A 12,933-nucleotide genomic window follows, 5' to 3' on the forward strand; every position below is an offset into this window, starting at 1 on the left:
CTTTTGGTTTGAGACATTCGGGTAGGACCTTCAAAGAGTCAAAATCAGTGCTACGGAATCGCGCCTTTTCTGTCTTTCCGCTGTAAATGTCCCAGGTATCATTGACAGATACCTTTTTGGAGGAAAAGGAACTTTACGTAGGACCGCCCTCTCTTCTAACGAATGTCATTTACCCCCCTGGGATCGGTTTAGAAAGCAAAACTTTCTGGATCTGCCTAGTGCCTGTCTGTCTGTTATGTGTCAGTCAATATCTGCAGAGTCCTAGCAGGAAAATTGAACAATATGTGGCATTTCTCATCCCGAGAGCGACCTACCGGGACTGCCACAGGATGCACGCGGGTGATTCTTCACGGACAATCCGCGAGTGCCATCCTCAGGACATTCTGGGTATACATATCGAAGGACGAGGACACGATGACACTGTGGGGATGTCATGGGGTCCTCTGTGTTCTTGAGGGTGTTAATGCAGTGTGGGAGACACATTATTAAGCAACTACACGACAGTGAAGACGTTTCATTACATTGTAGGCAGATCCAAAGGGGGTTTGACCTTCCTCCCAAGTAAAACTGTAGGTTACACATTAGTTTTCCTCCTCTCCCCTCCCAAATTACGCGCATCGACAGTGAACCCCCCCCCCCCACACACACACACAAAATAAAAAAAAGACAAATATGCGGGTATGGATCCGCCCCTGGACTGGGATCTCCTGGGGCCCTATGCTCGTCAAAGTAACCGACTTCGATTACTTTATCTCTCGCTTGTCGTTACCATGGGCGTACCGAGAGGGGGAAAGGAAAGGTTCGTGGAGCCCCGGGGAACACCAACGTCGTGTGTGAAAATAGTGCACTCTTTTGTCGTAGGTCGTAATGATTATTCCCAGATGTCATAATATGAACTTCTGGACACCCACCCAGCTTGCAACGTCGGCCTCCACAAAAAGGTGTGGTATAAGCTCTCGGACAGCCCCTCACCCGCGCACCACCCACTGCGCGCTGGAAAAGTCGAGAGAGAAGTCGGCCCAAGCGGAAAAATCGCCAAAGAGGTCGGCCTAGGATGAAAAATGTACAACGATAAGGGCACGCCAAGCCCTTCGGTCCGCTGGTAAGCGCTCGGACAACCCATCACCCGCGCACCACCCACCGCGCGATGTGAAAAAAAATCGCCAAAGAAGTCCGCCCAGGGTGACAAATGTACAACGCGATAAGGGCACGCCCAGCCCTTCGATCCGCTGGTAAGCACTCGGACAACCCCTCACCCGCGCACCACCCACCGCGCGGTGTGAAAAAAATTCGCGAGAGAAGTCGGCCCAGGCGGAAAAATCGGCAAAGAAGTCGGCCCAGTGTGAAAAATGCACAAGGATAAGGGCACACCCAGCCCTTCTGCCCGCTGGTATTGGGCGTTTGCACTCTTGCACCCCCACCCCCTTGTAAGAAATCCTGGGAATGCTCGTGGTCATGCTGGGAAGGCTCGTGGTGGTGTGGTCACGACCACACCAGCTATAACGTCACTTTCAGGTTCTCACCTTCACGCTAGCAGCTCTCAATTTAGCGGGCATGGACGCACCTTTACTTAAAGCTGCCGCTTGTACGGGACCTGTACGTAATATCATGCTGCCCCTGGCTTGGTGTCGTTGAAAGTGAAAGTGATTTATTTACATAAGCAATCAAGTTATAAGATATTTGTGGTGCATCGTATCTGATTCAACACATCTTGCGGTTAACGGTACAGTTGCACAACTGTATAGCGAAAGCATCACAGAGATAAAATCACTGAGGACACGTTCATGCTTAGTTACGTATTTTTCTTTCAATGTCTGCCATACGTTGCAGCCACACGTACTGGACAAAGAAGAAAAAAAAAAGTAGAGAACTCCGACTTAACATAACAAGTTTTACTCAGACGTTTCGTTCGCTCGTCAAGCGACGGACATCATCAGCTTCAGACATCATGACGGACGGACGCCACGACGGACATAATCAGCTTCGGACATCACCAGCGACAGAAAGCTTCAAGAGTCATGGCACATACGTGGTGACCCCTGGGTTTGTAACAAAAACCGTGGCCCCCTTCCCGAACAATACTCCCATTAAATAGCGACCGGTTGTAATATCTCTCCTCCAGGTTGGCAGTGATGATGTCCGTCGCATGACGGACGAAACGTCTGAGTAAAACTTGTTATTTTGTTATGTTAAGTCGGAGTTCTCTATTTTTTTGTCCAGTTATGTCGTCTCCCGGCTTTTGGAGTATTTTTGCAGTCACACGTACGGACGTGAGGCCTGCAGGTCAAGTTAGCGCTTGGGCAGAGCTCCCGTCGTGACGGGACATCTTTGGCTTGTAAAAGCTTTATTGTGTGTGTGTGTGCGTTTCTTTTCTTTCTTCCTTTTTTTTTATGACACTGCCTGCGGTTAGCCTGTAGTGGTTCACGTTTCAAGTTCGTTCGGGAAAGAATGAGGTGGAAATGAAAACCACAAGTTGATAAAGTTTTCGCATCGAATTGTGATGCAGACGAGCGAGACCGGATGACAAGAAAGGATGAGCGGAACTAGTACTATTGGCCAGGTACTGAAACGCATTATTGATGGATATTCACGCACTATACGCATTATGGGTGGATGCACATCACCATAGTCGTCTTATTGAACGCAGGCAGTTCACCGGTTCACTCCTGCTATTCCTAATCCGGACTTTTCCTCCCATCCCGTCGACCTTCTTACCTCCATGTCGCCCCATGGCGACCCAGATTTTTTGGCCGTTACGTCCATCTTGTCGTTACATCCATCATGCCGTTACGTCCATGAGCCCTGGGCCGACTTCAGGGGTGAATGTGCCGACATTCGTCTGGGAAATCTTCGGAAAAACCAGGGAAAACCTCCGACAGCACAGCTGATGACAGGATTCGAATCCATGTCACCTCCCAGTCTCTGCGTGGAATGCAATCATCCCAACCACCTTTATTATTATGCCAAACTCTCAAGAGCATGCTCGCAACACGTCGCTGAACGTTCTCGGCCCAAAGTCGTTTGCCAACCACTATGGTGAGGCTGTGAGCGACATTAGGCTGACGTTGGTCCAATAAAGTTCAGTGACTGACTAAGTCGCTTGCCGATTAAAAGCCGACCACTCGCCCATGTTCGGCAGTGGGGCAATTTCCACTTGGGCTAGCGCCTGTCTTGAAGGCATTTGAAGAAAACGAAGCTGTTTCAGGAGGCACGACTGAATTACTTAATCAAAAAGTGCAGCACTGTTTTTGAACTGCCAGACATCCTGCGAGGTTTCTTTCCGGGTTCCAGTGAGGCCGGATTAAAATTCTTCCTGTAACTTTCGATTGTACTGGGATAGCTAGTGTAAACTGGCCTCGTGTGTTTAACCGTTGCAGCGCTGTTCTCCAGCAACTTCAATTTGTTGGTGATGGTGTTGATGTTGAAAATACTAGGGAGAGGTTGAATTCGTCACACGACAAATTCGGCTACTCCCATAAACAGACTCCCCCCCCCATGAAAAATAAATATGGAAGACAAGACCCCACCCCCACTTTGGCGATAACTATCGGCCAAAGGCCAAAATCCAAAATCACCGGTTCACGCAGTGAATTACCGCACAGTGAATTACATGGTCCTAATAGACTGACTCCAACGCACACCTCTGAATAAATGTCACAAGCGCTGATAAGGCAACATCCCTCTTGTCAGATGGCCAAGGACCCAGCACTTTTACGAGGTCAAAAGTGCGGTTATGTCCAGTCGGTCGAGAGCAGATTTCATGGTATAGCCCTTTGAGTTGCGTATCTATAGTACAGTGTACGAGAACGTGCTCAGTGTCCTCCACGGTTGCACAAAGTGTACAGTTCGCTGAATCTGCCTTCCCAATTTTACGGAGAAATTGGCGCCCGTATGGCACATTCAGACGGAACCTGTGCAAGAGCGTCTGGATAGACCGAGGTAAAGTGGACGGAACTCTAAATTTCAGATCCGGGTCAACTTGATGAAGCAAGAAGGAATTCGCGTCACCATGTAGCCATTGCTGCCTAGTCATAGTCTGTGTAAGAGACCTCAATATGTTTTGCACGTCGGCTTTGGTGTATACGGCACCGATGCTTTGATGAGGACAGATGTGATATGTCCGCTACTCCATGAGACGCTGCATTCCCCCGTATGCCTGCGTGTCTAGGAATCCATTGAAGTACGATGTCATGGCCATCATTCCTGGATGCATGTACACTGTCAGAATGTCGTGCACTATACGGGTACCATACACTCATTACGCAGGAACGATATTATTGCTTGTAGTCCAGCTTTTGAATCGCTATATATGATCCATTGCGCTGCAGACGGGTATGCAACCACATGAATATTCGTATAGTATTAACTAATTGATCAACAGTAAGCATATATATTAGAATGTAATCCTTCACGCTCTCTTTGTTCTGTTTTCCTGCGCTCCCTTTTTCTTACCTTTGGTTAATGGCTTCGTGTAACTGTAGCACATCTGCGGGGGAGACACCTTCGCCCCTCGTTCTCACGTTGTTTTGTATGTGTTTTTGTTAGACTAAAGTTGAGCCACAGCGGTACCAGCGCTCGGCAGCGGCGTGGCTAGGGTACGCGTACGCGTCACCCGGTGCGAGATCTCTTTGTGTCACCCTCCACCCCACCCCACCCCACCCCATTCCCCCATTAACGGTTACCTTTCCGTACCAGGCGATTCGCGGTAGATAAACATATTACACCACATTCAAAAAAAAAAAAAATCTAATAATGTGCCTCGCAGAAGGCTCCTCGTATGGTTTCTGGCGTCATCGTGCCGCAGAGAACGGGAGGAAGCAAGCAGTGCCCGTCGCCCCTTCCGTCGCTTCACCCGGTGCGGACCGCATCCCCGCACCCCCCTGGTGACGCCACTGGCGCTCGGGTCCATGCTCTGGGCCTATTTAAGCGGCAGCCTGGTCATGTATAAGGCAGTTCGTCTTCTGGAAGCTGTCTTGGTTGTTAGCTACTCCGTTCCATCGTCTGTCTTCCCGCCTTGTGTGAGGGCTTTGTTCTTCCCACGGCTGTGGGAGACGTGGACAAGGGACAACCTCCCCTTCCGGCTGTGGCAAGCTAAGTTTTCCCGCCTGTGCTGTGTGGAGCACAGCTGTCAGGGTATAGCGTTTCCAGAAAGAACGAACTCCAACGCGATCAAATTTAGACGCGAGAGCGATTTAGCCTAGAGCCCCGCTGGTGGTGCTCGACAAGCAGGGCCGGCGCTAGCGATGTGCTGAGCCTGAGGCAAAGGCACATCGCGGGGCCTGTTTCACACCATTAAGTGCATACTTGATATTTCAAAAAAAGTAGTCCCTGGTTGAGGGCTTCGTGCGCGGGGCCTAATGGTGGTCGCCTTACTCGCCCCCCATATCGCCGGCCCTGTCGACAAGTGCATTGCACTTCAGCTGTGGGGAGCCCCCCAACCGCGTGGTAAACTGTCAAAAACAAGCCTAAACTAACCTAACCTCTGAATACTAACCTATAGGACTCCGCTCTAACCTAAGTTACCACAGGGGACGATTTTCCACATCCTTGCCCTGAGAGCAACTCCTGTCTTCATTGTGAAGAGCTTTTCTGCCTGCTCAGTGGTCTCGGTACTCCTCAGAAACTCCTTCAGTTCATTTTGGGCCTCAACCTCTGAGACAACTTTCTCAACGCATGGGTGACGCTGAGGGTTCCACTCACAGTGCCGGTGTCAGTGGTAACCGCGTAGAGAAGTTTCTCCAAATTAAAGCCAATAATAATAATAATAATAAGACAAGGTGCACTATGGCAGACGAGAGGTTGTCATTTACCATTTTGTGAATTGAAAACAGAACTGCGTCCTGCGTAAGCCTGTCGCAGGCCGTAGTTCAATTTGCAACGATAGAAGCTCGTAAGAAGCCTTTCAGTTTTATATTTTTCTGTTTCGTCTCTAGCTATAGCCAACATCAAATTGAACACTATGAATCACAAAATCATTGAATGTTGATTGGCGCGTCATATCTCTGTAACCTTTTCCCGTAAAATAAAATATATTCGCAGCGAAGGGAAGGCATCGCCTGGCGTAATAATGCTTGGAGGAATTGCCAAATTAAATATCGGCGAAATCGAAAAGCTTTATGTCGAAAAACCGCGGGAGGGGGCTACGCGATACCTTATATTTTTGATGGGTCCCAAGCAGTGGTGTAGCAAGAAAGATATTTCTTGAGGGGCTGGGGAACTTGACATGATCACAGGAGGAGGAGGAGGAGGAGTGTCGTTGGGAGGAACCCGAGAGGTCTGCCTGCCTGATTAGGCGGCATGTTTCTCGGGAAGGGAAAGGTGGTGGAGAGGAGGAGAGGAAAGGGTGGAGTGGAAGACCGAGCGGAATCCGCTCGGGGGGAGGATAGCTGCGTCCATGGGCCGACTTCAGGGGAACTGTGCCGGCATACGCCTATTACACATCTGAGGGAAACCCAGGAAAAACCCCAGACGGCACAGCCGGCCCGCGGATTCGAACCGCGGACCTCCCAGTCTCCAAGCGCACACGGTACAGTTTTGTCGGCATCGCGCGGCGCTACAAGGAAAACAAAAACAAAAAATGGTACGGGCGCGCAATGGCTTGGAGTTGACACAGCTAGGGCACCGCATTATACAGGGTGTCCCAGAAAACGTGTCATTGAATTATAATACAAAAAACTACGCCACCTAGAATCATGCGGTCAACAGCATTTGTTCTTGTTAGGTTTTTGCCACCTCCTAATGTGAATGTCATGTACTCAAAGTTTAATTATGTAAATATTTGCGAACTGAACTCGGAAATTTGCCAAGTAAAGGTTACTTTTTTACCCCACCAGTATGAAGAGCGTGCCGAATTCACTCAAATTCATGATAATTCACAGTGATATTCACGAGTTATCCCACCGGAAAAAATAGCCGAATATCACCGTAGCGCGCGACGACTTTTTGAGCGCAATCCGTCTCAGTGCGACGAAAGGAGGTTCCGAAGCCAGACCACAGGCACAGAGTGATAGTAGAAAAAGTAGCAGTTCCTAAAATTGGGAGAGGGAAAGCATTATCCAAGCGAAAGTCGGACGTGATAAGCCGTGCCTGTTTTATCTCTTTCTGCGATGTCGGGGCGGGCTGGGTTTCCAACCTCCTTTCGTCGGGCTGACAAAGATTGCGCTGAAAAATTATTCGTGCGCTATTCTGTGCGACCTCCGTAGAGCATGATGTTCAGCTATTTTTTACGATGGGATAGCCCCTGAATATCCCTGTCAATTATCACTAATTTGGCTAAATTAGACACGTTCTTCACATTGGTGGAGTAAAAAAGTGACCTTTACTAGGCAAATTTCCGACTTAAGCTCGCAAAAATTTACATAATTAAACTTACTTTACACGACATTCACATGAGGAGGTGGCAAAAACCCAGTAAGAACAAATGCCATTGACCGCATGACTCTAGGTGGTGTAGTTTTTTTATTACAATTCAATGACACGTTTTCTGGGACATCCTGTATAAGTACGGCCCTGGTTCCACATGGATACACCAATTTTCGTAAATTTATCCTATATCTGACAGGCGAATGCTTCAACCGATTTTTGTGTCCTCCTATAAAGCCTGTTTTCTCCAAGTACATCCATCTCCAACGCTTGACACACCTTATTAGGTCTTCTGAGACAGCCTATTTGTGTGGCGACATCCTGCACGTGCCGCAGCCTAGGACTGCGGATAATGTCGATCACCCGGTTTTTTTTTTTTTTTTTTTTTTTTTTTTTTTTACGTATGTCGGAAATCTCCGACACGCGGAGCTGGAAGCAATGTTGAAATTAGGTCCCTGCACTATAGAGTTGGGAGTCCCGAGGCCTCTTCACGATCCATGGGATTTCGGGATTTCACAATTATAATCTCGGGATCCCGGGACGGGTCCAGAATTTTCAGCAGCGGGTTTCATAGTGGTATTTCCAGGGGTCATTACACATAGCAGACACTGTCTAAAGCTGCAAAATAGAAGGGGTTTATTAATTTTATTGCCTGCTTTGGTTTGCAATGTTTGTTTTTTTTTTTTTTTTTTAAGGTTCAACGAACAAATTTTTCCTGCGCAAGCAAAGCGACCGTAAAGTCTCAGTCGTGAGTCAATCGTGTCGCAATCACCTCTGCCTCGTTGCTCAAAAGTGCCCTCAGGAAACACAAAGCGCATAAAGAACTGTCGTCAAAGCATGATCGAACTTTTGTGCAAAGCTCTCCTGCCGTGCTGAAATTTCTTTCCGATTCCACGCTGGTCGGAACAATTGATCGGAGGCAGAGGTTTGTTTCTTTAAATATTTAACACTCTATCGCACTGCTTACATTTCGCCGATTGTCCATCTACAGCACGTAAGTAGTAGTAGTACCACACACTGCTACTATCATTACATTTTGGCTCAACTTCGAAGTTGAGAACGACGGAGATTGCCACGCTTCGACCAGTTACTGGTAATGCAAGCACAACACGGGGACGCTGGGCTTGCGTCGGCGAGGCAGTCGGACGCCGGTACAACTGCGCCCTCAAGTAAAAAAAAAAAAAAAAAAGAAAAGAAAAGAGAGAGAGAGAGAAAACCTTGCGCTGGCCGGTCCCTCCAGGGCAACGACTGTAAGCTCTTGCGTTGCTTTGGCAACTTTTTTTCGGACGGAAGCTTCAAATTGAGTGAATCAATGGAACCTGCAGCTCCTGCAGAGCGCTTGTACTTTTGATATCCTGGGATTTCGGGATCGAAAATCGTGCGGGATCCCGGGACATTGGAATCCCGGGTTCCCAACTCTACCCTGCACGGGCCGGCTTTTCCCGGCCCGGGCGCATGGAAAAATGACAGGCCCGGTCCGATGACCCAGTGCATGGAGCCCGGCCCGGCCCGGTGACTCAGCGCGTAGATGCCGGCCTAGTATTTCCAGGCGTGACGTACGCGTCTTAAGCGCAGATCACACAAATTTATAAGACGAGAATACACGGCCACAAACATACAAGAACTATCGGTTTAACACCGCAACAGCACGCGAGACCAAATTAAATCCAGGACGCATACGCTGGCAAGCGCGTTATCGTTACACTACCAAGATTTTGTGGATGTAGACTTGTAGAGGGTGCTGTCGATAAACTCCTCCCAATCCTTACCAACCGTTAAATAACACAAGGCCTCTTCATGTTTCCCTCTCCCTGCGTGTGACGTAACGCTAGTTGCCCGAGCATGCCGATGCATGCTGATGCAACCGTTGTGCAACTTGCCCGTCATCTCTCTTCTAGTGTTTGTTTCGTGAGATTTTGGCCTGTGCGTCGCGTACTGTGTCATGTTTCTCGAGTGAGAAGTGCGTATGCTTTTGGAACGCTCTATATGTAGAGATAGGCAGTGTCCGTTAAATGAAACTATGTTGGTGAGTCAGTTCCACATAGGCCGGTGCTGCGTTCCTCGCTGTCGAGACAACAACGACGAGGGCCCAATAGTGCATGTGTTCTCGTTTCCAAAGGATGAAGCTCTCCAATGATCATAGCTGAAGGCGATTCCACGCGCAGATTTTAAACCGAGCATTCGCTCCAAGGTCTTCGCTTCAAGTGAACTTGAAGCCACTGCCGCTGGAATGCGCTGTGGGATCTTGCTTGCATGTTGATTGTAATACGGTCGGCCTCATTCTCTCGCAGGTCTGCGAACTGCATTTTCAGCAATCGGAATTGTCGCGAATCTCACGCACAGCGATGGTACCACTGGGAAGACGACTGAAATCGAAAGAGATCGACTATACGACCGGTGCCAGGTGCTGTGCGTTCAGTTTATTCAAACTGCACGGCCAATACATGTCATGTACGCGTGCTGGTCGCGAATCGACGAAGTCTAGACGCGTCAGGATGAAGAACACGACCCTTCAGAAAGCCCTGGAAAATTCACTAGGAACAAGAAGAGAAGTGATGAAGAATTCAGTTTCTTCTATGACGACTTAAAAAGCAAGTTAGGAGGCACCTGCAACACCAATTTTGGACAATGAGTGTGAACGACAAGTGTGGGATGTTTGTCCACATTGAAAGCAACCCATCATCGCACTTGGTTTTATGTAACCGTTTAATACCCCTGTCACACGGACATTTTCGATCCTGCTCGACCGAACCTGCTTGAGCCCAATGCAGATCGGATGGTGCTACACTGCCGCTTCCAAGCAGGATCGAACTTTGATCCTGCTTGACTCAAGACAGTTCCCATAACAGGATTGAGAATTTCAAGACAGCTCGACGGCCGCCATTTGCATCCTCGACCCCGGTGAACTGTCATAACTTAAGACGGACATGCGCGCGAAGCTACAAATGATACTTACATCGGTATACGATAAATTACCACTAATATCGCTGTTATATAGGAAACGCGAAATTAATGAGTTCCGTTTATTCATTTGCACAGGTCAACCATTCAATGCGCATTGAAAGTGGCCGTGTAGCAGCGTCAAAACTCGAGCGTGCTCGGGAAGTTCGATGCAGATCGGATTCGAGAAGGATCGAAATGCCCGTGTGACAGGGGTAAGTGTCCGAAGGAGCAAAGTAGTAGTTTCAACGTTCGGATATATATACAAACTTCTAGTGCTTCATTTACCAGTTGGCCTTCTTGCTGAGTTGATGCTAAATTCCATTACGTTCGTTAAAACATCGCTTTCAACAACAACAGCGCGACGTCGCTTGCTTACGCACGCTCTGGAGACCGTTCAAGTGTCAGAGGGAAGCAGCGGAGGAACAACTAGCGTGACGTCACGGCGTGCATGAGGAGGCCCTGTGTTGTCTAGGTGGTGTTGTCCTTACCCCTCTCACCAAGCCTTGCGGACGTGTTTGTGAAATACGTGAGGAGTCAGGAGCAATGTAAAGTGCGACCTTGAGAACGTTACAGAGGGTCGAATCACACGCATAATGCAGCTGTCCCTCACTTGTTTTTTGCAAATACTATGCACAGGAATGACGCAAGCACGTGATGATATGACCTCATAGTCCTCCATTGCGTGGAATTGGCTGCGTGACCCGGTCGAGCTGACTTTTCTCTTTGCGCGCCACTCCGTCCACACGTTCGCGAGAGTTATAATCAGTTATAATCTGTCATAATCAGTCGATTATAATCAGTTATTAGTGAGTTATTTCTTAGGGATGGGCCAATCCAATCCGCGAATCCTCGAATCCTAGGCAGGGATTCGAGATTCGTGAATCTCGAATCCGAATTCCATTGGCCAAATGGAATCCGAATTCCATTGGCCAAATCCGAATTCATGGCCAAATGGAATCCGAATTCCATTGGCCAAAACGGCGAACCGAATCTTTCAAATCTACCAGCCGCGTTTGTTTGTTTCTTTTTAAAATTGGCGCCTCCGGAGTCCGCCGGAAGCCTCATTGGCCCCGGGGCGCGCCTATGCCACAACATGAACCTCCGGAATCACAAGTTTAAAAGTAACACGGTTTCGCTCTTGATTGTTTCTTCATTTTATGGAAAGAAAAAATTCAGACTCGAGAGTTTATGTATTTCCTGTATACCATAGGTGGGGAAGTATTTATTTTTATTTTGTAGTGCACTACCGTTACTCACTACTTTTTCGAAAAGTAACGCGTTACGTTATTCGTTACTGTTGCGGTAGTAGGTAACGCGTTACTAACGCCGTTACTTCTGATAAGTAATGCCGTTACTTTTGCATTACTTCACCAGTTGTCCTTATAATATGTACCATTTTTGGTTGAGTCACATAAGTGCATTCCACAAATCAATACAAGCAATGTTGTGCGCAAACAAAGGTCACGCATGAACACAACATACATGTACGATTTATTGCAACGCAGAAGTAGTTGATGTTCAAAATTTTCATCGGTGAGCTTCGCCCGTTGGGCTGAGAGGACGCCTAATGACCAGTGAGTGCTCCTTGTCAAGGTTAGAGAGGGTGACCTTTTATCTCATACAGTACAAATCCAAACAGCCAATTCCTTGGTACTTTGTTACTTGTTCAGAGGGTAGAGGCTATTTTTCTGCCGCGTTTGCCCCATTCGTCCGAAAAATACCAGAGGGAGTGAAAAACAGAGGTGCTAAAAACAAAGGGGACACCTCAACCAGGGTAAATCAACAACCCTTCTTTTGCGTTCTTCGTGGGTGTCGATGTCACCTTCTTGTCATTGTTGAAGATGAATAGAAAAAATCGGGGATTTTCCCGGATTCTGCAGGCACGGTCCTCGCTCAAGCTTTCAAGTTCTAGAACACGCAGTAACGCATAACGACGTTACGCGTTAGTTGTTAAAAATGTAATGACGTTACGTTACTCATTACTTTTCTCCCAAATGTAATGCGTTACCATATTTCACTACTCGAATGTAACGCGTTACCGGTAACGCACTACTTTGTAACGCGTATGCTGTATACACTCTAAGAATAAAAGGAGTAAAATGGGGAGTAATTGCAGCTTCTAGTCCCTTAGAATGCAATTACTCCCCATTTTGGTCCCCTAACCCCGACATTTACTCCCCAGGACTGCAAATTGTCACTGAACTTCACAAATGGTCTTCCGAATGCAACAGTCTATGTAAATATGTGCTCTTGGTCAATTTGATGGCATAAGGCTGTATTACTCAGCCAAGTTAGCAATTTTCAACTCCTACAGAGTAAGAAACAGTTAGCGCTTCTTTCTTCACAAATTGTGCCCTATGTAAGTCGTAAGATTTTATATCACTGGACATATCACTGTTGGCTGTTTGATTCGAAGTATTTTCATATACATGCACACGAATTTTGTTCCTGAGACTCTTAGAAGAGAACATGAAATGCAGTCTCCACTCTGTGTGACATTCATTTACTCCCGTGCATTTACTCCCGAAAGGGACTATTTTTTGTGGCGATGTATTTACTCCCCAAAAGGAGTAAGATTACTCCTTTTTTTTCTTAGAGTGTAGTCGATGAACAACATGTTAAATAAAT

Source organism: Ornithodoros turicata, chromosome 2 (genome assembly GCF_037126465.1).
Source record: "Ornithodoros turicata isolate Travis chromosome 2, ASM3712646v1, whole genome shotgun sequence".
In the NCBI taxonomy this organism is placed as follows: Eukaryota; Metazoa; Arthropoda; class Arachnida; order Ixodida; family Argasidae; genus Ornithodoros; species Ornithodoros turicata.